This window comes from Plecotus auritus (genome assembly GCF_963455305.1).
Source record: "Plecotus auritus genome assembly, chromosome: 6".
Taxonomy (NCBI): domain Eukaryota; kingdom Metazoa; phylum Chordata; class Mammalia; order Chiroptera; family Vespertilionidae; genus Plecotus; species Plecotus auritus.
Genome location: NC_137773.1, coordinates 121,005,032 through 121,029,305, shown reverse-complemented (window position 1 = coordinate 121,029,305; position 24,274 = coordinate 121,005,032). Strand labels below are relative to the sequence as shown.

Sequence of the window (24,274 nt, the reverse complement as noted above, 5' to 3'; positions counted from 1 at the left end):
GTGCTCAGCCTAATAATGGCTTCCCTTGAGGAAAGCACAGGCGTGGTCAAACACAGATTTATTACATGGCATTAGCACTTGGATTTTTAAAAATTTAAATGTTTTTCGCTCTTTGATTTAAAAGAAGAAAAGAAAGAAAAACAGAGATGACTCAATATACTAAAAAAATAATACCTATATATGCACACAAGATTTTATTATGAAAAGTAGGTTTCCTTCCCAGAGGAAACTACTATATTTTTATTTAAGTCAATATTTTATTTTTCAAATGAAAATGGCTTTACTCATTGGTGTGCTTTAATGTATATAATACATGCATAGTTATAAGAAGAAAAACATGATTCTAAAGTTCCAATGGAAACCTTCCATTTTATAAGTCTACTGCTGCTATAATTAAGAACAGAAAGATACACAGTTCAGAACTGTTTGATGTATAAATTTCCAATTATATTTAATTTTTATCACTTACAATTACAGTTTGGGGAAACCCTCTTTGTGAAATAGTTAACCAATGCACAGAATGCAAAGATTCCCCTTGACTCGCTCCTGCTTCCCGTCACCTGACCTGCCAACTCGAGGAAAATCCTCACACGCCGTCTGTATATGGACTTTCAGACATGCCCAGGTACATATTTTTAAAAAATTCATATGACATGTTTTTCTTTAATATGACATATGATATATTATTTTGCAAATAAAGCAAATACTCATAGTATTTGTATAGCCATCCAGAAATTTTATACAAATATATATATGTATATATAAATATATATGTATATGACTCTGTATGTGTGTGGGTCTGTGGTGTGTGTGTGTATTTTCCCATTTTCAATTCAAATGCCATTTCTTGCAGATCTTTCCAATGTCAACACTCATAGACCAAGCTCATTCTTTTTATTTATTTCTTTTTTCTTTTTTTTTTTAAACATATTTTATTGATATTTCACAGAGAGGAAGGGAGAGGGATAGAGAGCTAGAAACATCGATGAGAGAGAAACATCGATCAGCTGCCTCCTGCACACCCCCCACTGGGGATGTGCCCGCAACCAATGTACATGCCCTTGACCGGAATCGAACCCGGGACCCCTCAGTCTGCAGGCTGACGCTCTATCCACTGAGCCAAACCGGTTTCGGCCAAGCTCATTCTTTTTAAAGGTCTTATAGTATCATCTATTGTGCGCACATACAGTAAGTAAAATTCCTGCTGAGAAACACGCTGTTCCCTCATTTCCTTGAAACAAGGACGTACAGTGAACTCTGCACATCCAGCTTTGCCCACAGGTGTGTGATTGCTGGGACACTGTGGAAGAGCATGGGCAGCATTTTGTACACAACCCTAAGGTACACATAACCTGGTTTAAAAGAAACCAGCACCTATCCCTGAGCACCAGCTGTGTCCATAGCGTTCCTGGCGTTTCACATAGCCTCTGAGCTGCAAGCAGTTACCCCTGGGATTGGTGCTATTTATCCCATTTCACACATGTGGAAACGGAGGCTCAGCATGGGATAAGCAACCTGTCTCCAATGTGAACAATGCCAATGACTGCACTTGCGTTTTTTTGTGTGTGTTTTTTTACTTTTTTTTTTAATTGATTTTTTACAGAGAGGAAGGGAGAGAGATAGAGAGTTAGAAACATCAATGAGAGAGACACATCAATCAGCTGCCTCCTGCACACCTCCTACTGGGGATGTACCCGCAACCAAGGTACATGCCCTTGACCGGAATCGAACTTGGGACCTTTCAGTCCACAGGCTGATGCTCTATCCACTGAGCCAAACAGGTTTCGGCTGCACTTGCGTTTCTGATTGAGCTCCGCCCTGAGTGGGAAAGTAGCTCAGTTGCAGACCGTGGCATTATGGAGATGTGGCCCGCAGCGGCGACTGAAGGCGTGCTAGGAGGTGATGGCGCCGGCCCTGACTATGTCCTGAACTCTACAAAGGCCAAACACGCACGTTTGGTGGCAAGGGGAAAGGGAACAAATCTTGGTCCCAGGCACTAAGCTGTGCACTGCATATATATCACCTCATAAAGCTCCACAAAAGTCTATGCTATGGCAACATCCCATTTTACAGATAAGGAAACTGAGTTTAAGGTAATTTATTCAAAGTTACCTAGACAAGAAAAGAGCCAAGCCAAGATTTAAATTAAAGTCATCTTCTTTTCTATTTTAGCATGGGAGCAAATAAATAAATGTGTCAGTCATTTTATTTCTTTTGTAAAACCCACATAAGGAAACCAAATTCATGGCCTATAGAAAGATGTAATGAAATAAAACTCAAAAGATCAACTCACACAGTATGAATCCATTAAGGAATAGGTCAAAATATTTCATACTGCGCTGCTGTTCATAATCCAAATGAATTTATGCCCTAATTTTACAAAACATCTTTTTCCTTTCCACTTTGCTTTGGACCTCCCTCAGGCTGGTCACTGCCTTTTTATCAACACATAAACTTACCCTACAGAATTGAATGGTAAATGTTTTGGCATGTCTGCCCATCTGAGGACAAACATGGGCAGTGGTGGCCGTTTCTGTACAACTTGGTCCTGCCCTTTGGCCTCAGTTGATTGGAGCAGGGATGCACACCTGACCCATGCTGGACCAATCAGAACCTCAGTCCAGGGAATCTGGAATGAAGTCTGAGTAGGTGACAATGTGGCTGCCCTGTGTGGTGGAACAGAGTACAGAGGACAACAAAAACAGCAACTAATTTCATTGAGCATACTAGTCCTATCTAATAAAAGAGTAATATGCAAATTAACCACCACTCTGCTACACCCACCAGCCACGCCCACCAGCCAATCAGGAGCAAATATGCAAATAAACCCAACCAAGATGGCTACTGCCACAGAGAGCAGGAGGGAGGCATGGGTTTCCCGGCAATGGAGGAAGCCAAGCTTTCTGCCTGCCCTTGCTGGCCTAGGCCTCCACTCAAGGCTACAAAGTTTCAATGATAGAAGATACATAAACCCAAACAGAAATGGCGGCAGCCGGCAGCCGGAGCTGGAAAGAGCAGGAGGCTAGGGTTGCCCCTGGCGATGGAGGAAGCCAAGCTTTCTGCACACCCTGGCCCGCCCAGGCCTCCGCTTAAGGCTACAAAGTTTCAATTATAGAAGATACATAAATCCCCCCAAAAATGGCTGCTGCCATGGAGCAAGCAGAAGGCTTGGCTCCGCTCCAGGCTACAAAGTTTCAATTGTAGAAGATAAATAAACCCCAGATACCAGGGCCTCCGCTTGGGTTGCCGGGGGGCGTGGCCGGCCAGCAAACCACCACAGGCCCCTCGCCCAGGCTGCCCCACACCCCAAGGGACCCCCCACCCTGATCCTGGACACCCTTCAGGGCAAACCAGCTGGCCCCCACCCATGCACCAGGCCTCTATCCTATCTAATAAAAGAGTAATATGCAGATTGACCATCACTCCAACACACAAGATGGCTGCCCCCATGTGGTCAAAGATCCTGCCCCCATGTGGACACAAGATGGCCACCACAAGATGGCCAGCAAGGGAGGGCAGTTGGGAGGGACCAGGTCTCCAAGGGAGGGCAGTTGTGGCGATCAGGCCAGCAGGGGAGGGCAGTTAGGGGTGACCAAGCCGGCAGAAGAGGGAAGTTGGGGCGATCAGGCCTGCAGGGAAAGGCAGTTGGGAGGGACCCAGGCCTGCAGGGGAGAGCAGTTGTGGGGGGAACCAGGCCTGCAGGGGAGGGCAGTTAGGGGTGACCAGGCCTACAGGGGAGGGCAGTTAGGGGTGACCAGGCCTGCAGGGGAGGGCAGTTAGGAGTGACCAGTCCTGCAGGGGAGGGCAGTTAGGGGAAAACAGGCTGTCAGGGGAGCAGTTAGACATCAATCAGGCTGGCAGGGGAATGATTAGGGGTGATCAGGCTGGCAGGCAGAAGCGGTTAGGACCAATCAGGAAGGCAGGCAGGCGAGCAGTTGGAAGCCAGCAGTCCTGGATTGTGAGAGGGATGTCCGACTGCCCATTTAGGCCTGATCCCACTAGGATCGGGCTTAAACGGGCAGTTGGACCTCCCTCGAGGGGTCCCAGATTGGAGAGGGTGCAGGCTGGGCTGAGGGACAACCCCCTCCCCCCCGCACGAATTTTGTGCACCGGGCCTCTAGTATTCAATAAACGTCAGATGCAGTGTGCTCATTTAATGCTATGAGGTAAAAATATCTATCACTTTTATTTTACAGTTGAAGACACTGAGGCACAGAGACGCCAAGCACCTTGCTCAAGGCCGCACAGCTGTTAAGAGGCAGAGCTGGGATTCCAGCCTCTCAGACCAGCTCCAGAGCCCAGGGTGTTACTCCCCCGTTTTTCAATGTAATTATCACCCACGAAAGAAATGAAATATATTGCCTTTCACATTCTACCTGATTAACTGGACAATTTGCTTTCTTTACAAAAAAGTAGATTTATAATTCCATTTAGGGGAGGAACAAGTCAATAAGCCTTCTCATGACCAGCTGCCCGCTTTGAGATGAAGAGCCACAGCTCATCCGAGACCTGCGCCAGGCCACCCGCTCTGCTAAGGGCCTGAGGCGCGTTTCTCCCCGACATTCCTTCCATTGGGGAGGCTGTTCCCAGGAATCACTTTAAACCCGCCGCCCCCTCCCCCCCCCCACACACACACCATCGGAAGCTTCAGATTTGACCCCACCCCAAGCGGCAGTGCCAGGTGCGGAATCACATTAAAACAGGGGTCTCTTTGGAAAGTTTCCGCTGGCCCCCACCCCGACTCGAGGCCCTCCCGCGCCCCTGCATCTGACCCAGGAGCGGAGGCCCACCTCGGCCCGTGGTCCTCAGCACAGGGCGCCCCTCAGCACATGCGGCGGGACTCATCCATCTGGTCAGCGCGAATGAGGAAGGCGAGGAGGGAAGTGAGACTCGGCCCCAGGCCAGACCTCGGGCTTCCTGGAGCGCCCCGATGTGCATGGAGCCCACCGTGGGGTTCAGTCTGCCTCCAAACCCGCCGGCTCCCTGACTAGGGGAGGAGAGCGGACAAGACCCCAAGGAGGCCGAGGCCGCAGCTCAGGGCGCAGGGATCCCTCAGCAGCGGCGGGAAGGCCCGGAGAAGACCAGCGACCCGCCGCCCAGGCTCTGCTCTGCGGGTCTGCAGGACACACGGTCTGCGGAGGAAGCAGCAGCTGCCCCGCCTCCGTTCCCTTCTGACCTTTCCTGAAAATAGCATTTTGTGAGGGCCCGCCTCAAAAAGATGGTTCCTCAGGTTTTTTTTTGTGGGTTTCCCCATCCAGAGCCTCACCCACCCTCACCCCCTGCCTGCACGTGTGCGCACTCAGCTCCCCAGGCCCCATGCGCCCAGCCCAGGCCAGGTTGGTCCAGCCTCTGCCAGGCCCAGCGTGACCTCTAAACGCAGAGCCGTCCTTTCACACTTCCCGCCGCCTCCCGTGCCACACTGAGGGGCATCTCCCCTCCCGACAATGTCCGCACCCCTGTGCCCCCTCCCCAGCGCTCCCTCATCTAATCTCATCGCCAACCCCTTTGCCTTGCCACGCCAGCCTCCTCTTCCTCCCCCAAAGCCTGTTCCCACTTGAGACTTTGCCCGCGCTGTTTCCCCCCGCCACCCCACGCTGCATGCTGTTCTCTTTGCACGCGGCGCCCCCCTCCCCTGCTGCACGCTGTTCCCCCGCTGCACGCTGTTCCCCTCGCTGCACACTGTCCCCCCTCCGCTGCACGCTGTTCCCCCCCTCTGCACGTGGTTCCCCCCCCTGCACGCGGTCCCCCCCCCCCCATCCGTTGCACACTGTTCCCCCCGCTGCACGCAGTTCCCTGGGCTGCACGCCATCCCCGCCCCCCCCGCCCCCCCCCCCCCGCGACCCGCGCCCCGCTGTACGCCTCCCTCCGTTTGCACGCTGTTCCCCGGGTTATCTGGTGACTGGGTGCTTTGGCTGCTCTCAGGCCTGAAATCAACAGTCACCATCTCCACAGAGGCCTTCCCTCCTCAAGTGAAGTGGAGCCTGCCATGCTGCTCCTGTGTCCTAGTACTTCCCTTCTGCTTATCCTTTCTACCTTCGCCATCAGAAGTGAATCCATGGGGGAGACCTTGATTCATTTGCTGTATCCCCAGGGCCCATGCCCCGCACGTGAGGAGAACGTGGTTAATAAATGTCTGCTGAGTGGAGGAACCCTAACGATTCAGAGCTGACACACAATGATGAAATGTATAGGCATCATGTCAAGGGAGGAGGTGCCACAGCACCGGCCCAGCCTGGTGCAGGCAGATTTACACGTGCAAAGCGGCTCCCCCGCCCCCGCCCCCTCCCCCACCCTAGGACAAGGTGCCCTGTGTCAGGTGAGCTGCTCCAGGGGAAGGAGTGTATCTAGGACGGTCTGACTGACTTTGGGATCTATTGAGTGGACAGAGTTTTATATTTCCCCCAAATGATGTCAACCCCAGCCAAACAAGGCCCCTTTATGCCATCTCTGGGTGTTGACTGAATATGAGCTGCTGACACTGCGCTGAGAGAATGGCCTGGACTGACACTGTCTCCAAGCCCAGTCGTAAGGGATGTCCCATCGGGCTTCAAGGGCGCCTCCCTCAAAGGTGCAGCTGTGGGAGCAGCTTTCTCAGTGTCATGAACCTTCTCCTGCTCCTATTGCGCACTTGGTGATGCCCCAGAGCCCTAAGACCTTCCCACTTGCAGCATCCTCCTTCAGGAGCATCCTCCTTCATGCTGCTGAGCCTGGGAGGTAAGAGTAATTCCTAGCTGATGCCTAACTGAGGGTCCCGAGGCCATGACCCAAAGGATCTCCGGACTCTGACGCATCTCTGAAAGGTGCACTGGAATGGAGGAGGAAAGAGAGACCAGAGAGAGGAAAAAAGGGAAGGGGCAGAAGAAAGGAAGGAAGAAAGGGAAGTGGGCAGGAGCCATGGGAGTGGTAAAGAAGGGAGCTGGCGTGGCCAGACGGTGGGGCCTTGTCCCATGCACTGGAAGGTGCAGGTTTGATTCCTACTCAGGGCATATGCCCAGGTTGCAGGTTCAATCCATGGTCGGTGTACATGCAAGAGGCAACCGTTTGATGTTTCTCTTGCTCTCCCTCTCTCTCTAAAAAAAAATCAATAAAAAATTTTAAAAAATCTTATTTATAAAAAATTTTAAGAAATCCTATATAATAAAACCCTAATATGCAAATTGACCAAATGGCAGAATGACTGGTCGCTATGACGTGCACTGACCACCAGGGGGCAGACGCTCAACACAGGAGCTGCCCCCTGGTGGTCAGTGTGCCCCACAGGGGAAGCACCCCTCAGCCAGAAGCCCTGAGCTGGACTCATGGCTGGTGAGCACAGCGGCGGTGGCGGGAGCCTCTCCCATCTCTACAGCAGTCAGACATCCCCCAAGGGCTCCCAATGGGCACAGGCCGGGCTGAGGGAAGACCTCCCAAGTGCACGAATTTCGTGCACTGGGCCTCAAGTCTTATTTATAAAAAAAATAAAAATAAAAAAATAAGAGGAGAGTTCAGTTTAGCAAAGACAAAATTAACTATCAGCCCAAGGAAAAATATGAATGAGTAATGGCAGCTGGCTTTGAGCTGGCCACTTAAATTTATTCAAAACAACCCTGTGAAGTAGTTTCCAATGCTAGCTCCATTGTGTGGATGAGGAAACTGAGGCTCAGAGAAGGTTCATGACTGACCCCACCCCAAGGTCACAGTGAGGAAGCTGCGGATCAGGATGCAACGAGCACAGGGCCCACGCTGCTCCCCGCTCCTCCCCACTGCTCCCCACTGTGCTGCCTTCCTCCCCAACACGTCCCCCTGGGATGGGCTCTTTGTGCTAAGTCCCAGTGCTGAGGGGCTTCACGCCCTTGACTGCCAAGGTCAGCGTTGCTCTAGAAAAGTTGGATCTGGGTTCCCCAAACCACAGTTGCCTGTCACTGGAAGCAAGACCAGAGGGGAAGCATGGCCTCCGTGGGGCCATGCCGGCCACCGCCTGGCCGCCCTGATGAGATTCAGCACCTCCTGAAGTGGCGTCTGCTGCTATGGGTTTTCTTTGAGCATCAGGATGGAATTCAGCCGCACCTGTGGGTTGCTGGCCCTGTCACGCTGAGTGAACACTTCCGGCATAGGACGGTGCTGACCAGTTATGTGGCCACAGCAGTCGGGGCTTAGGGAGTCCTCCAGCCACAGCGCAGGTGATTCAGAGTGAAAGCCTGCATCACGGGCACATCCATCCACTCAGCCAGCATTCACTGAGCACTCCTAAGTGCAAGCTCCCTTCTGGGTACCAGTAAGTAACTGCACAGGGGAGCAGAGGCCACTCGCTGGAGCTTGTCCGCATGCAGGTTCCAGCTGTGGCAGCACTGGCGCTGTGACTGGAGAGCTGTCTCCCGGGGCTGCCTGCGCAGGCAGTGGTGCAGCACCCCTGGCCTCAGCCAGCAGACGCCAGGAGCCCCCCACCTGCTGCCTCCTGTGACAACCAAGCATGTCTCCAGCTAAGTATCTTCTGGGGAGCAAGACCATCCCTGGTTGAGAACAACTGCTCCAGAGGTAGAAGGAAGAAAAGAAACTATTAACAATTAAATATTTTCACATAACAGTAAGGGCTTGAAATAGCTCAACTGGCAATGGAATTAATTTCTTTTTTTTTTAATGCACACCTGAGGACGTACATGTCCATTGATTTTTATTTTTTATTTTTTAGAGAGAGGGGAAGAGAGACAGAGAGAAGGATATATAGTGAGAGAAACATCTATCAGTTGTCTCCCGTATGTGGACCAACAGGAGACTGAAACCACAACCTAGGCATATGCCCTGACTGGGAATTGAACCCACAACTTTTTAAAAAATATATTTTTATTGATTTCAGAGAGGAAGGGAAAGGGAGAGGGAGAGAAACATCAATGATGAAAGAGAATCATCAATGGGCCCCCTACTGGGAATGGAGCCCTCAACCCTGGCATGTGCCCTGACCATCGAACCAGGACCTTGTGGTTCATGGGTTGACGCTTAAGCACTGAGTCACACTAGCCCAGGTGGAGTTAATTTCTTAGCGTGTGCAAAACTTATTTCAAAATTCACTGCCCCCCCAAGAAACGTGAGAAATGAGTAAGTCGATGGAGAGAACTTCCACGGAACCACTGCTCTTAACAAGCGCCTCCAGCAGAGCCAGGAGCATGGTCCTAAGTCTGCGCAGTAGCTCTCACTGCAGCTCCTTCATGCCGCAGAGGCTGGCCTCTGTGAGCAGTCAGGCTGCCACACTTCTGCAGCTCCCGCCACAACTGGAAGCAGTCGGCCAGCTGTGGCAGCAACTCCCTGGGGAGGGTATTCTCACAAAAGATAACCCTGATCAGTGTCAGCCTGATCTCCTAAGGCTGGCGCCAAGAAAGGCCGTGTTTCAAAGAAAGAAAGAAACAAACAAAACAGCTCTGTCCACCTGGAGTTGAAGGCCATCAGGAGGTGTCCCTGAGGAGCGCACAGGATTTAGAACCGGGGCCTTGGTTTATGCCCAAGCTCTGCCACTGGACTCAATTTCTGCCTCTGTGAAATGGGAATGAGAAGAATAAATCTCATTTAGCTTTGTTTGTCTCTTATACTAATGAGGGTTGAACCTAAAATCCACCCCAAAGGCCCAGATGCTACTCCTGTCACCAGCAGTACCCCACGTGCCTGCAGGGCAGAGTCTGGGTGCGGGCTGTGCTGGGGCCTAACGGGCACCATCCTCTCTCCCCAGAGCAGAGAGTCCTCTTGGTACTGGGGTGACTGGTGAGCTGTTGACTGCTATTCTGTTAACTATCAGCAGTTATTCTGAGTTGGATAAATGGTTATATTTCTAGGAAAAAGTTCTCCTGGATGAATAAGAGGTCAACCTGTCGTACTCAAATTCAAAGTCAACCCACCAGTTAAAAGCAAGGGTGAGTGCACAGCTGTGTGAATGGACTTAATGCCACTGAACTGTACATTTAAAATGGTCAGCCTGGCACATTCTATGTTATGCATATTTTAATACCTAACAAAAAGCAAGGGTAATGAAATATATTTAGGTGCATATTTTATCTTGAAAGATCCTTACAACTTTAGATATTTGAAAGTGTGTTTATGGTCTGGCTGGTGTGGCTCAGTGATTAAGCGTCGACCCATGAGCCAGGGGGTTAATTCCATTTTAATCTCTCAGTGATAAATCAACAGGCTCATTCAAAACCCCCCTTTTTAGCTGCCATATGCCCGGAGCCAGGGACTCCTGCAAACTCATTCCTTGCTGACTGTGCCAGCAACAGGACCTGGGCATGGTGTGTTCCGCCTGCCCGTGCGCCCTGTGCTCTGAGATGCATTTTTTTTTTTTTTTTTAAATATATTTTATTGATTTTTTACAGAGAGGATGGGAGAGGGATAGAAAGTTAGAAACATTGATGGGAGAGAAACATCGATCAGCTGCCTCCTGCACACTCCCTACTGGGGATGTGCCCGCAACCAAGGTACATGCCCTTGACCGGAATCGAACCTGGGACCCTTGAGCCTGCAGGCCGATGCTCTATCCACTGAGCCAATCCAGTCAGGGCTGAGATGCATTTTATCCAGTGAATTCTACAACCTCCGAAGGAAACAGTTTGCCCTTCATTTCACACAGAAGCAGCTGAGAATAACTTGCCGGAGGTTCCTAGCTAGTAAGGGGCTGAGCCAAGTTCAGCAAGGAGTTCGCCCAGTGCCAAGGGGAAATGGGTGCCCAGTCTTCATGGAGGAGCTGGGGCAGAGCAGCTTCTCTGCCGACAGCCTGCACTTTCCTGCGAGAACCCTGGGCAGGCCCCGGGGGAGGCCACCGATGTCTATTTCCAGAGAATCACGAGGACGCTTCTGCTGTCCCTTCCCGGGAAAATATCCTCCTCTCCAGCCCAGTGCTTAGGCTGTAATTTTAGTTGTCACGGTACAGTATCAATGAGTCACAGCAGCAAAGAGCACGCAGGCCCCGGGACTGCGCACAGGAAAAGCCACAAAGTGGCACCGGCAAAGCCAGGAGCACAGCGCGGGCTGGGGGTGGCTGTGTGCAGTTCAGGTTGACCAGAAATGAAGTTTTCTGGGCGTTTTGTAAAAGATGGAAATTTGGCTTCGGTGATTATGCAAGTAGCAGACACCCTGTGGTTTGGAAACTTTCTGTTTTGCCAAATGTCAGTTTTCTCTTTTCCGGGAAAAGCAGCCTGTAGGAAGGAGCAAAAGCATGCGTTTTTCAAAAGTTAGACGTGAAAACAAGCCCAGCGAGGACGAAGGGGGTTAAACATAAGCCGAGGCTTGTGCGGAGCCGATAGTCACGGTACTGTTTATTCACCTGGAATTCTGGGCTGAACGTAAGCCTCCACAGAGCAGCAAATCACAGCTATTACCCTGGGAACCTCAAAACGAACAAAAACTAATTCGGAAACCCACACGAACTTTACAGGAATTCCAAGTGCAAGCTCATGGTCAGAGTTTTCATGTTTCCTTTTTCGTCAGTCCTGCTAGAGTGTCCCTGCCTCCTTTCAAAGTCTCTTTGCTCTCTGTGGTCCTTACCCAGATGGAGGCTGAAATAAGTCCTAAGAGACTTTATAACAATACACGCTGATTGTATTGGGTCCAGAGCCCTCACGTGTGGTTGGTGGAACTGTCCTATTTGAGTAGGGGATTTAGAACGACATGACCACACTTTGAAAACAGAAAAGTCAAACTTATTTGGGACAATATAGAAAAAGTCTTAATCATTCCCTCTCACTCCCCTCAACACAGATGCTTCTAATGTCTATTTCCAGAGAATCACGAGGATGCTTCTGCTGTCCCTTCCCGGGAGAATATCCTCTTCTCCGGCCCCGTGGTTAGGCTGTATTTTTAGACGTCACGGTACAGTATCAATGAGTCACAACAGCAAAGAGCACGCAGGCCCCAGACTGCACACAGGAAAAGCCACAAAGTGGCACCAGAAAAGCCAGGAGCAATCTATGACCTTTGCTTTTAATGTAATTTATTTCATTGTAGGTTCATATACAATCTAGGGAAGGAAAATTGTCACCTAGTGCATGTTGTGTTTTCAAATGAGATTCAGTCTTTTTATGAAGCTCACACAGTAGTCAATGATTAAAACAAAACTGAAAGGTCACAGGTCAGGGAGACAAAAGAAGCCTGAAAACATTTCTGGGGGAGCATCAGGGAACACAGTGAGGGACAAAGAATCCCTCCAGAGAGAACGGTGACTTGGAGCCTTCTCGCCGCTCCATTTTCAAGCACAACCAATACTGAAAATTAAAGTATATCTAATGACATAGATGCTCACATGTAGCCAGCTCAATGATGGTAACTGGTAACATGAATTTGGTCAAGGTGAGAGTATTTACACCACAGAAATTGGCAAATGCTATTCCCCAGAGAGCTAGCTGTGAAACATGGAGCAGCCCGCACTGGAGAAGTTCAAAGGCAGAAGGAGGCCTGGGGAGAGTGCCTGCTCAGAGCATGTCAGGGCGTGGAGGCCGCTGAGAGACCACGTGTCACAGAGGAAGGAACGAGGCTGCGATTTCAGATAGATCTGTGTCCAGAGCCCAGCACACCTAACTTGCCCAGGACTTACTTTGTACATCTCTAAAATGGGGCTAATAGTATCTCTCAAGGGAGTGGCTGTGCTCATGATGCCTGGCACAGAGCGTGGCAAACAGAGGCTGGCATAAAAGGTGACTGGCACACAGTTGATGCTTCAACAGCTCCAGGGTCGGGGCACCAATCTCCTGCACAGTCGGAGACTCATGCATGACTATGAACATCATTATTCTACTTCAAAACGATTCCCAGTTGGCAAGCTCACCAGGGAGGGTCCATGACCTGGGATCGTGCTCACCCACTCAGGGTCAGTTGCCTCTCTTGCTTTTGCCACCAGAATGTAAGTTGCACTCACTGCTGCTTTCCTGTCTCCCAAGAAAGCGCCTGCCCAGCGTGGGGCTTGGTGGATTTGTGTGGATGAGTGACTCCCCGGCTCCCCCGCTGAGTGGTCTGCACATTTCTACTGTTGAGGTCCCATCAGAAGCCAGTGGCTTCTTTGCCTCTTAATGACCAAAGCCCAGCCAGCTGTGTTGCTGCTGTCCTGGCGTCTGCCACACCCCAGGGACTGCCTTCCTTGCCATGGAGCTGCTGCCCCCAGGCCTCGGGGAGGCTGCTTCCAGCTGCTCCATTCACAAGCAGTGCTGAGCAGCACCCTCCCTCCGCTGGCGAGTTTCTCCCCTCCTGCTCCCCTGGGCTCCACTCCAGCTCCACTCTGCCTCATCAGAAGGCTCGAGTCTTGTGACAGGAAGTGACACCCAACGCTTGCAGCTGTATCCAGGGAACCAAATATTTACCCCCTGGGGCCCTGCTCGCGTGGTTGCTGAACTTGCTGTTCTGGAGGGGCATTTCTGAAGGGTGTGACGGCTGGGTCCCGTAAGCAGCGTGGGTGCTGCTGGCAGGAGCGGCCCGGACGGTGCACAATGCAAACTCATCAAGTTCCGTACCTCCTAGTGCTTTCCCATCACACGGCTTTGGTCCACGGAACAATGCAGGGTGAACTGCCACGGAGCCACGTGGTGGGGGCAGTCAGATGCGTACAGTGTCTGACCCCGGCTCTGCCTCCAAGTCTCTGCTGGAGACGGTGGACAAGCCCCGCGCCCTCTGGGCAGCTGCTGTACAATGGGAATAATTTCACTCAGTGCATGCAAGCAGCCCATGAGAAGCAGCTCTTACTAATTTTTAAGGCACACGTAGTGCATTATGTGAGAATGTGAGGGAAGAGCATAGGCTCTGGAGTCAGACAGACTTAGTACCTGTGTGGCCTTGTGCAGGGACCTCACTTCTCTTGAGCCTCGGCTTCCTCAGCGGGAGGGGGTAATAATAGAAGCCCCTCCCAGGGCTTCGAGGCTCCCACGAGAGTACATGCAGCTTTAAGTCATATTATCATGCTTCTCACTAATGAAAGCCACGCCATTGCTGCAGACCCTGCAGGGTGGGTGCTTTTAGGGGCCAGGTGCAGGTGCTGAGCGGGGTGAGCAGGCCCCACTCTGCCCGAGTCACAGAAGAGCAAGAGCAGGCAGCTGTGGCCATGAGGAAACTTGGTCTGGATTCTCCCACCAGGGGTAACATCACCCCACTGGTCTGAGTGCTTTAAACTGCCAGAGTGCCTTCACCTCTCTTTCTTCTTTTAAACTTTACAACTTCAATGAGCCAGAAGTCATATCCCCATTTTACAGATGAGGCCACTGAGACCCAAAGGAAGGATGTGACCTTTGCAGCCACACAGCTGGCCAGATCCAACGTCCCAGAGGCGGAGCTCCGCTTCCTACTGCCCCAAACAAGTTCTGGTCCTTCCAAGTTTTCCCCCAAAAGTGAAGTTTAACAAACCCCTGAACCACAAGCCAGCTCTGCACGCAAGGCATCATCTGGTGCATTTCCTGGGGGGAGGCTTCCCGGCCCTCACACTGCAACTAACCAGAGGCGGCTTTCCTCGCCCCGGGGTGGCGGGGGGGTTTGGGGAGTCTGCAGGCCTTGAGGGCATCCCTTGCCAATCTATTAGGGGCAATGGAAAGAAGTGCACGTTCAAGAAATTAGAGAATTCACAACAGCCCTGGGATTAGAAGTCCTGGTTTTTATGCCTTGGGAACAACTGTAACTACTGTCACCTTTTTAGAATCCTGGAGGGCATAAGGCACTGACACAGGGAAGAGCTTACAAAGAGAAGTGATTTATTCAAACAAGAAAAGTGGTGCCTGCAAGGGCTGAGGTGGGGGGCGAAGGTGTAGACCTGCCAGAGCCCGGCAAGCCCCGCACCCCCAGATTTCCAGAGAATTGGAAATATTTGTAGAATCTCCTACTCAGTTCCACTATAATGCCGCTCTTTCTGTGTGGCAGCCAGATGGAGTTCTGCTTAGTCCTACAGAAAGCCACGTTGTCTCCTTCCTCCACAGTCACAATGGGAAGTTACTACTGAAAATTGCATTGAAAACAACCAGGACTATTTTTTTTTCTGTAATTGAATATTATTCTATTTTATAATTTCTTCCTTCTTTCCATAGAATAGCCAGTTTCTACACAATTGAGAACATTGTCCCTTTTGTTGGCTTCATTCATTGTTTTGTTTTGTTTGCTTTCCATCGAATAAGTAGTTTTTGAGCACACACGGTATCAGGCTCTCAGGGACTGCACATTTTGTTTGGTGGTAGGGGAATTAGACCTCAATCTTATGCCACAGTGGAAGTGACCAGAATTATTTTTTCTTGATGAATAAATCATGACCTATCTCACTTGAAGTGACCTTCCCACTTTCCCAATCAAGACAGGGCAGAGGCTAAGGCAGTGGTCGGCAAACTGCGGCTCGTGAGCCACGGTTTGCCGCTCTGTTGACTAATGAGTTTGCCGACCACTGGGCTAAGGGATCAATCTTTTGCATCAATGTCCAGTTGGACTTGCTGCGATCACAGAAATTTTCTAGAGAGTTGGCTCTTGGGTATGGATGACACACAAGATAACGGAGCTGTGGCCGGGTGTCAGCTTCAAGGACACGTTTCAGAGGAAGACAAGGAAATAGGTTGGCTCCGCAGCTTCTTTAATTACTGGCTGTGTGCCGTGGGCACCTGATTCAGCCTTTGGAGGCCCAGTTTTCTCATTTGGGAGAGTGTTCCTTAGCATGATCTCCTCACCTGAAACCGCTGAGGTTTCCTTCCCCCTTTTTCCTGGTTGTGACAATCATGGGAGAAAATAAAGGAGTGGGACGGGGATTAAACAATCTGGGGAAAAGATTCTAGAAAAATTCCACGCCTTTCTCCTGTCTGCTGGATGACTCGGGTTGACACAGGTGTCGGTAGGGCCAGTAAACTGAGACAGCACCACTCCTACCAGGTGCTGTCACTCAATGACCTGCTTTATTTTTTTTTTTTTTTTTTTTTTTTTTATATTTTTTTATTGATTTTTTTACAGAGAGGAAGGGAGAGGGACAGAGAGTCAGAAACATCGATGAGAGAGAAACATCGATCAGCTGCCTCCTGCACACCCCCCACTGGGGATGTGCCCGCAACCAAGGTACATGCCCTTGACCGGAATCGAACCCGGGACCCTTCAGTCCGCAGGCCGACGCTCTATCCACTGAGCCAAACCGGTTTCGGCTGACCTGCTTTCATTAGTGGGTAAGCAGGGGTCTGAAATCTTGGCGCGACCCCGTTATCAAATGTGTGAGTACCACCCATTCACATCTTTTTTTTTTTAATATATTTTATTGATTTTTTTACAGAGAGGAAGGGAGAGGGATAGAGAGTTAGAAACATCGATGAGAGAGAAACATTGATCAGCTGCCTCCTGCACATGCCCTACTGGGGATGTGCCCGCAACCAAGGTACATGCCCTTGACCGGAATCGAACCTGGGACCTTTCAGTCCGCAGGCCGACGCTCTATCCACTGAGTCAAACCGGTTTCGGCACCATTCACATCTTTACAATCACTACTGAGCTCTCATTGTGTGTCAGACTTCATAATATAGGCTCCGGCTAATATAATGGACTATAGCCAAAGTATACCTCTCTCTCAGACCTGCTAGTGATGGTGACACAAGCAAACCATTCTATACACAGGATGGTTTCTGATCATGCTAAGCACAGGCAGTCCCATAACTACACTGGTTCGACTTTCCATAGGCTAAGCTATGATGTTTGGTAGGTTAGGGGTATTACATGCATTTTTGACTTATGATATTTTCAGCTGACAAAGGGTTAGCAGGAAGTAATGCCACTGTAAGTCAAGGAGCATCTGCACCATGAAAACAAGGAAGCAGAAGAATGTGATGCGCCAAGTTGTACGTACTAGTGAGTGCAGAAAGGACTGCTTGAGGAAGCTACCGTTCTCTTAGATAAGGATTATGGGAGTCAGTCTTGAAAAGATCTGGAAAAGAGCATTTCAGGCAGAGGGCCAACAAGTGCAATAGCCTGTGCTTGGCTAGTTTAAGATACTGTTGCACAAGTTTTTTCATCAGCATACTCTTAAGAGCCTTTCTAGCCAACTTAGCCTTTTATATCTATAATAATAAAAGCGTAATATGCTAATTAGACCGGACAGGTGAACAACCTTCCAGACGTCATTCCAGATGTCCTTCCGTGACATTTTAATACCACAGATATATTGTATATCTGTTGGGTAAAACTGAGCTTTGGAGGGCCACAAACTCTCATACTATCTAAGTATTTTTGCCCCTTAAGAACCATTTTTTTCTCCCCTTGGGAGTGAAGTCTCAGCACTGAGAATGCACAGTTTAAGAAAAAAGTGGCAGCAATGTGGCTGGAACTTGGTCGCCAAAAGGACAAGTATAGGAGACAGAGAGTTAAAGAGGGGTTCATCAATGGTTCTCAAAGTGTGGTGCCTGGGCTAGGCGCCAGCAGGGGCTGGAACTTGTTAGACATGCAGCGTGGCGTCCAGCCCTCTGTGTTTTACAAGCCCTCGGTTCACTCGGATGCGTGCTGGAGTCGGAAGACTGCTGGCTGTGTCATTCAAGGAACTGCGGGCTGTTCCGATGCAGCAGGAGGCCCCTGGAGGCTTTCAGGTGAGGGGAGACATGAAAGGAAAACTCCTGCTACTGTGAGGAGATGAGATTGGGGGAAGGAGGGAACAATGCTGGAAGAAGGGAAACGACCCAGAAGACTGGCGTTGGTGCTCATCTGTGAAATGGAGGTAGGAATATGACCAACTTCACCAGGCTGTGAGGGTTAAATGAGTGAATACATAGAACTTAGCACATAAATACTAAACTATTAAATATTAAACTATTAGCACATGTATTAAACCAATAACTATTAAACTATTTTGTTTTATTCTTGATTCTCTCTACCAAACTCCTACTGGTTAATATCCAAATGCAGACTCCCACTCCCTTTAGATCTCTCTGTTTTTGCCAATTCCACCAGTTCAGCTGGTGGGTTGGTAGATCTGTAACATGTTTACAAGGCTGCTTAAGTCATGGTGTTCTACTCAATGTCCTTTCTTTTTCCTTTTCCCTATGAGATCTAACTGTTGGCCTAGAAAAGGAAACTTAATGTAAAACCTGAATACTAGAATCAGTTCTATCATCAACTTTGCACAGCTTTCCCACACCTCAGATAGGAAGTGGCCCATCCAGGGAAGCAGCACCCGTCGGGCTCAGCATGGACTGGGCATCAAGCAGCACTGGACGCAGGTCCCGACTCTGACACTAGCCAGTGGGACCTTGGGCAAGTCATTAATCCTTGTAAATCGGTTTATCTGAAAAAAGCAAGACCTGCAATAGTCCCTGCCTCACGGAGTCGAGGCTTAAACACAAGAAGGTATGGAAAGCACTCAACGCAGTGCCCGCCACAGCGTTAGCCCCTGTGATGGTGACGATCTCTGAGCCTGCCATGGGCACAGTGTGCTGCACGGACCATTAGGGAAAACGTATTCCTGCAAGTCTCAGAAACACACAAAACACTTTGGCTTGGGAAAGACATCGAGGGACAGGTTGGTTTCCGGATAAAGCATCCTCAAGCAGGCTGCTCTCATGTACAGCAGTAAGTTGACCTGAACTCATCCAGCCGGGTCAGGAGAATGCCACTCAGCGCTTTCAGATCACAGGCATGGGAGGCCCTGAGAGCGTCTACTTGACTGAGGGGTTAGCTCCAGAGAGGACTGAGTTCAGTTGGAAGAAGGCTCCCATCCCCAGGCAGAGCCCCAAGCCCTGCTCCACCTGCTTCCCGTCCACCTCACCATCTTGTCCCACCCTCTCCCTGCTCCCAGGGCTCCAGCCACACTGGTCCTCTTCTAGTTCCTTCTCCGTGTGATCTCCTTCCCACCTCATAGCATGAGGGGGTGTGGGAAGTCCCAATTTATCAAACAGATGAAAAGTCACTTTCTCTTGGAAGCTACGTGTAGTGGTGATGAGCGAAGACTCTGGAGTCAGACTGCCCAGGATCAAATCCTGACTTGGATATTTTGCTAGTGGTAGGACCATGGGCAAATGGCCGAGGAAATGATACTGGAGCCTTGCTCGGAGGGTTAAATGAGCGGATGCGGAGTGCCCGGGGTAGCTCTGGGCTCCAGAACTCTTATCCTGAGGGCTGTTTGTCCTTGCAGCTCTCCGCACTTCTCTTTTGGAGCACTCTTCACAGTTGTAATGAAATATGAGGTACTTTTTCTATAATATCTGCCTCTAGGGGTTATCTGTCCTGCTACCCAGCCTGCAGCATGCGCCCTGCAAAGGCAGCTGCTCAATGAACACCTGTTGCATGGAAAAACGGAGTGCTCACTCATTTCATAAAAACTGGGAAAGCAATGTAATCTTTTTTCATATAAAATATTTCAGAGTAGCGCTAGCCAATGAACAGTCTCCTTAAAAGAAGGCAAAAAAAGATAAATCAAAGTAAGACCTGTGGTGTGTTGGACCTCAGTACTTGTTCTAATGAAGAGGGGTGCTTGTCCCTTTATGTGGGCACTTGGGGCTGTGCATGGTTACCAAGAGCAACCTCCTATGTCCCAACTCAAATATAGTGGTTCCTATGAAATCTCTGCAGAGTTTTGGATGAATCCCTAAAGTCAGATGGTGAATGGAGCAATTACTTCCCGGTCCCGCTAGAGTGACCTTACTCTCAACTCAACACACGGCCAGTTCCAGGGGAAAACCTGCCCCTCTGCACCCTGGTTGTTGCTGAAGGCCTGACTCCTGCTCCCCGAGAGCAGCACACAGGGCTACAGAGGACTTGCTCCCCAAAGTAAACCTCTCCCATGGAGCCCGGGTCCATCTGGGGCACCACACTTCTAGAAGGCTAAAATAGGGTGAGGTGCCAAAGAGTTTCAGAAAAACTCCTTCCTTGGGATCACACACAAAGGCCAGCTAGTTTCTCACCAATTCTCCGAAAGACACACACACACAGTTTATTCCAATGGACTACACGCACCTGTATAGGTCTGTCTATTCAGGAGGTCAGCAGGGTCTACAACCCGCCCTCTCCCTCCAAGGTGCTGGTGTGAGTCTACAGGGAGACTTCCCACATTTTCATCAGATGGGTTAGCCCCGTGTCCTTAAAACGGTTTAGAACCAGGTCCTGAAACAGATAATACTTGACTTCAAGCCCATGACACCAAACCACAGTCACTTCTTTGAGAATTCGTGTCCCAGTGAAACCCAGACAAGTGTCTGCAGTCAAGTGATCTCATGTGTCCAAAACGATGGGAGGCTGATGGATGTCCCGACAACGCAAGATGCAGAGATGACCCAAAGCAGGCGCTGATAATTGGCTCCTCTGCCATCAGGGTCATGGGGGCCCTGAAAAATGAGCCGGTCATGGCTTCGCACATTGAGCCTTCGGGTGGTGTCTACATATTTTCACGACATCATTGTCTTTATTTGCTGCCCTTGAGATAGAGGTATAATAATATTACTATTGAATAATATTAACACACATTTATTAGGTATGTCTTCAGTGCCGGAGACTAGCTCTGATGCCCATTACCTCCAGTAACCTCCTGAGGGGATTTTAATGATCCCCATCAGAGGGCGGGCGGCTTCTCAGTTCATAAGTGGCGAAGCAGGTTTACCTGCTGACTCAGAACACCACCTCACCATCCTGCCCTCTCTGCGCTTCGTTTAGACAAAGCCCACCCAAAACGAACCTTGGCCAGTGGACCCCTGAATGCTTTGGGGTGTCACTGTTTGTTGTAGTTGACATTGCTCGATGTCTACTTAAATATACTCCTATTAGTCCAACCCTTTGACTTCAAAATCATATCAATTCAATTCCACTACTTACAACCACTGCATGTCAGTAGCGCTCCCCCCCCGCCGCCCCCACCAGCGTGAGTGGAGCTGAGAGTCTGGCCTGTGAGGCTGCAGGCTCTGGACTCCCCCCGGGTCCTCGGCCGGCGTCCTAGGGCAGTGGCTGCACCTCACCCACCTCTGCAAGCCCGCACCTGGCGCACTGTGTGCAGTGAACACCGAGGGCATGGGTGCTGACCTTGAAGCACTTGGAATCTAGGGGCAGGATTACATTTCAGCACAGGAGTTGTATCTATTACCCACAAGCCCTCATTTCCTCCTAGATGGCACCTCAGTGTCTGATTCCAGTCAGTTTCAGGAATTTCTCCTTCTTCAACTTGGCCTCACTCAGTCTTTTCCCACCAGACACTGCCCTTCAGCACCATGGGCATCTGGTCATGTTGTCCTAGCCCTGAATTCTTGTCTAGAGAAAAGGAAAATATCAGCGGAGAGAAATAAGGGAGAGAAGAAGGAAGGAGGGAGGGAAAAAGAAACAAAGGTGGAGATGGAGGTAAGCAGAGAGGGGGAGAGCTGCAGCTCATCTTGGATGGCAGGGAAGTAACGACAAATGATTGGAATCAGCATTTTGAAGCTGAAAAAGTGCCTCGGCATTAGTCCAACCTCCTCACCCACGCGTGTGGGTCCCAAGGCCCGGGCAGGGACAATGAGCGGCTCGAGGCAGAGTCAGACCTGGTCAGCTCCCTCTGCCCGTGTGCTTTTCAGCCCTGCACACGTGACCAGCCAGAGTCTGTATTACTGTGGAAGCTCAGCTTCTCACTAACCCCGCACATCGGGTAGAGGGGGTGGTGCAAAGCGAAGTCTTGAAAGAACACACTACACTCTGTCGGCTTGTTTGTTTTCACTTACAAGGACAGAGAAAAGAAAACCAAGAGAAAATAAACCGACACCAGGGAACAGAGGTGAACATACCTCTCCAACCCCCACTGCAAAGGTGTTTTTTCTAGCTTATCAAGTCTTTCATTTGAACATTTTTGTAGCTTTCCCACAGTAAGCAAGAAAAAGTCTTCATTGGAGCTTCCTGGAGTCCATCTCAGAGAGAAGCAAACGTCTCATTCTTGGATTAGGATCTGGGCCTGGCCTCCACTAAGAGCTCAGGTCCCTACAATGTTTACAGGACGAGGAGCAAGTGTCCCAGTGCGTGTTGCCGGCACTGCAGCATGTGGTGACTAGCACAGGCCCACTGCTTCTTTTTCGTGGGCTCTCTCGTCCACCTGCCTCGGGTCTCCACCGCAGCTGGGAGAGTTCAGGCCTCACTGGATGCAACTCCCGTGGTTCCAGTCCAGGAGAACCCACAGAGAGGAAACAAGCGCATCGACTATGGGGGATGCAGAGAAGCAAGGTCTGGCAGAGTCAGCAGACCTGGACCAGCGCAGCGGGGACAGAGCACAGTATCAGGACCCAGGGACAGACACGAGGCTGTGCCCTGGCCCTAAGAGATATGAGCACCTAGGCAAGTCCCTTCATTTCTCTGCATTTTAATCTCTTCAGCAAGAGAACCAGGGATTGGACAAGGTTGCTTCCAGCTCAAATGTTGCACAGCACAAATATGTTTAACTAGAGGCCACGAAATTCGTGAACAGGGTTGGGGAGGTCCCTCAGCCTGGCCTGCACCCTCTCCAATCTGGGACCCTTGGAGAATGTCCGACTGCTGGTTTAGGCCTGATCCCTATGGAATGGGACCGGGCCTAAACCAGCAGTTGGACATCCCTCTCACAATCCGGGACCACTGGCTCCTAACCGCTCACCTGCCTGCCTGCCTGATCACCCCTAACTGCTCCCTTGCCATCCTGATTGCCCCTAACTGCCTCTGCCTCAGCCCTGCCACCGTGGCTTTGTCTGGAAGGAGGACCAAACGACCAGAAGATGTCCGGTCAACCCGGTCTAATTAGCATATTACCCTTTTATTAGTATAGATAGTTCTACTCAACCAATGGTATTTGTCCACTCCACCCCTGCCTTGCCATGTTACTGAGTGCTTCCCAGAACAGTGGTCCCCATCCACACGCAGTTTCACTCACCCTCAGACCACCGTGGTCCAAAATACTACATGAAGAATTCCAGAAATAAAGAATTCATAAGTTTCATCACTGCGCATTGTGAGGAAACCCCAGGCTGGCCCCTGCATCCAGCCTGGAACAGGGACCACCCTGCCCACCTACTCCCTCCCATCTGAGCTTCCCGCCGGCCGTCACATAGCGACTGTCTGATTAGCAGATGTACTGTTCAGTCTCCCAATGCTTGTGGTCAAGAGTCAGCTTCATTCACTTAATACTGTTGCATTTACATAACTTTTATTAGAGGATATTATAACTTATTTTATTATTAGTTATTGTCAATCTCTGACTGCGCCTAATTTATAAATTAAGTGTTATCACAAGTGTGTGTGTATAGGAAAAACATGGTATATACAGGGCTCAGCACTACCTGTGGTTTCAGGCATCCACTGGGGTTTTGGAACCTGTCCCCTGTGGATAAGGGGGGGCTACTGTATACCCCAAATGAGGAGCAGACCATGGAGCATTGAGCACAGACTATGCCTGGGAGTGGGGTTTGACACACCTGGGAATTTTTTTTTTTTCCTGTTTCAGGTATTTATTATAGGCAGCAACAGCAACTAATTAGACAGCATTGCTTTCTACTCAGACTCCAGGTTCCTTTGCTGAGGAATTCAGAGGATAAAGTACCTAGTGGATAACTGTTGCCACCTTTCCTAACACATCCCCCTCCTTTTAGGACCGTGTTTCACCTGCTGCTTGAATCCTGTGGCAGATGTTAGTTTGAGAAGCTGTACTGAGGCCTGGCTCTCTGCCAGGCAGAGGAGCCTGAGTTGCTCTACCCACCTGCTGTTAGTAAGCCACTTGGTGTCAATCAGCCCTCTCGGCTGGCCTAGGAGCGATGGTGACAGGGACAGCAGAACGCAGGGGCCGGGGCATTTTAGACCGTCCTTCCTCGAAGAGGTGGAGCTTCTGATTCCCGAGAGGGCTGCTGGACAAGAGGCCTCACTACCAGGGAGCTGCTTCAGTCCGAGCCTTAAGACCAGGATCATCTAATAGTGCCGCGCCGGAGCCCCAGCCCCGGGGCTGCATTTGATCAGTTACAGTACTTTCCACTCTTTGGATCAGCCAGTACCTTCTGACAGGATGGCTAGGGACAAGTGGCTCATTGCCAAAGCTGCCCAGTTCCTTCCGTGATACAGTTATTTCCCGATGCTTCTCTCCTCTCCCCACTCCTCCCCACTTCCTCCACAGACTTCCTTTCACACCGAGAGCTCACGTCTCCTGGCTGAGACCATTTCCCTTGCTTCCTGAGTCTACGCAGATATTCCTCCCCTCCCCCCCCAACATCTACCTCCCAGGAGCAAAGAACGGACAGACCAGAGCAGGACGCTATGAGTTTACCACAGCCACATTGCAAAGGAGGAAAGACAAAAAGCTTCCCTGTAATTAGGGTGTAGGACTTCCTCTGACAAATCATAAAAGTTTTATTAATTAATGGACAGCAATCCCCCA

At 50.2% G+C, this 24,274-nt stretch overlaps 1 protein-coding gene across 7 annotated transcripts in view; it reads right to left on the bottom strand.

Moving 5' to 3' along the window:
• Positions 1 to 24,274, bottom strand: part of FRMD4B (FERM domain containing 4B) — a 278,025-nt gene that overhangs the window by 121,115 nt on the left and 132,636 nt on the right. The gene's annotated exons all lie outside the window — the stretch shown is intronic.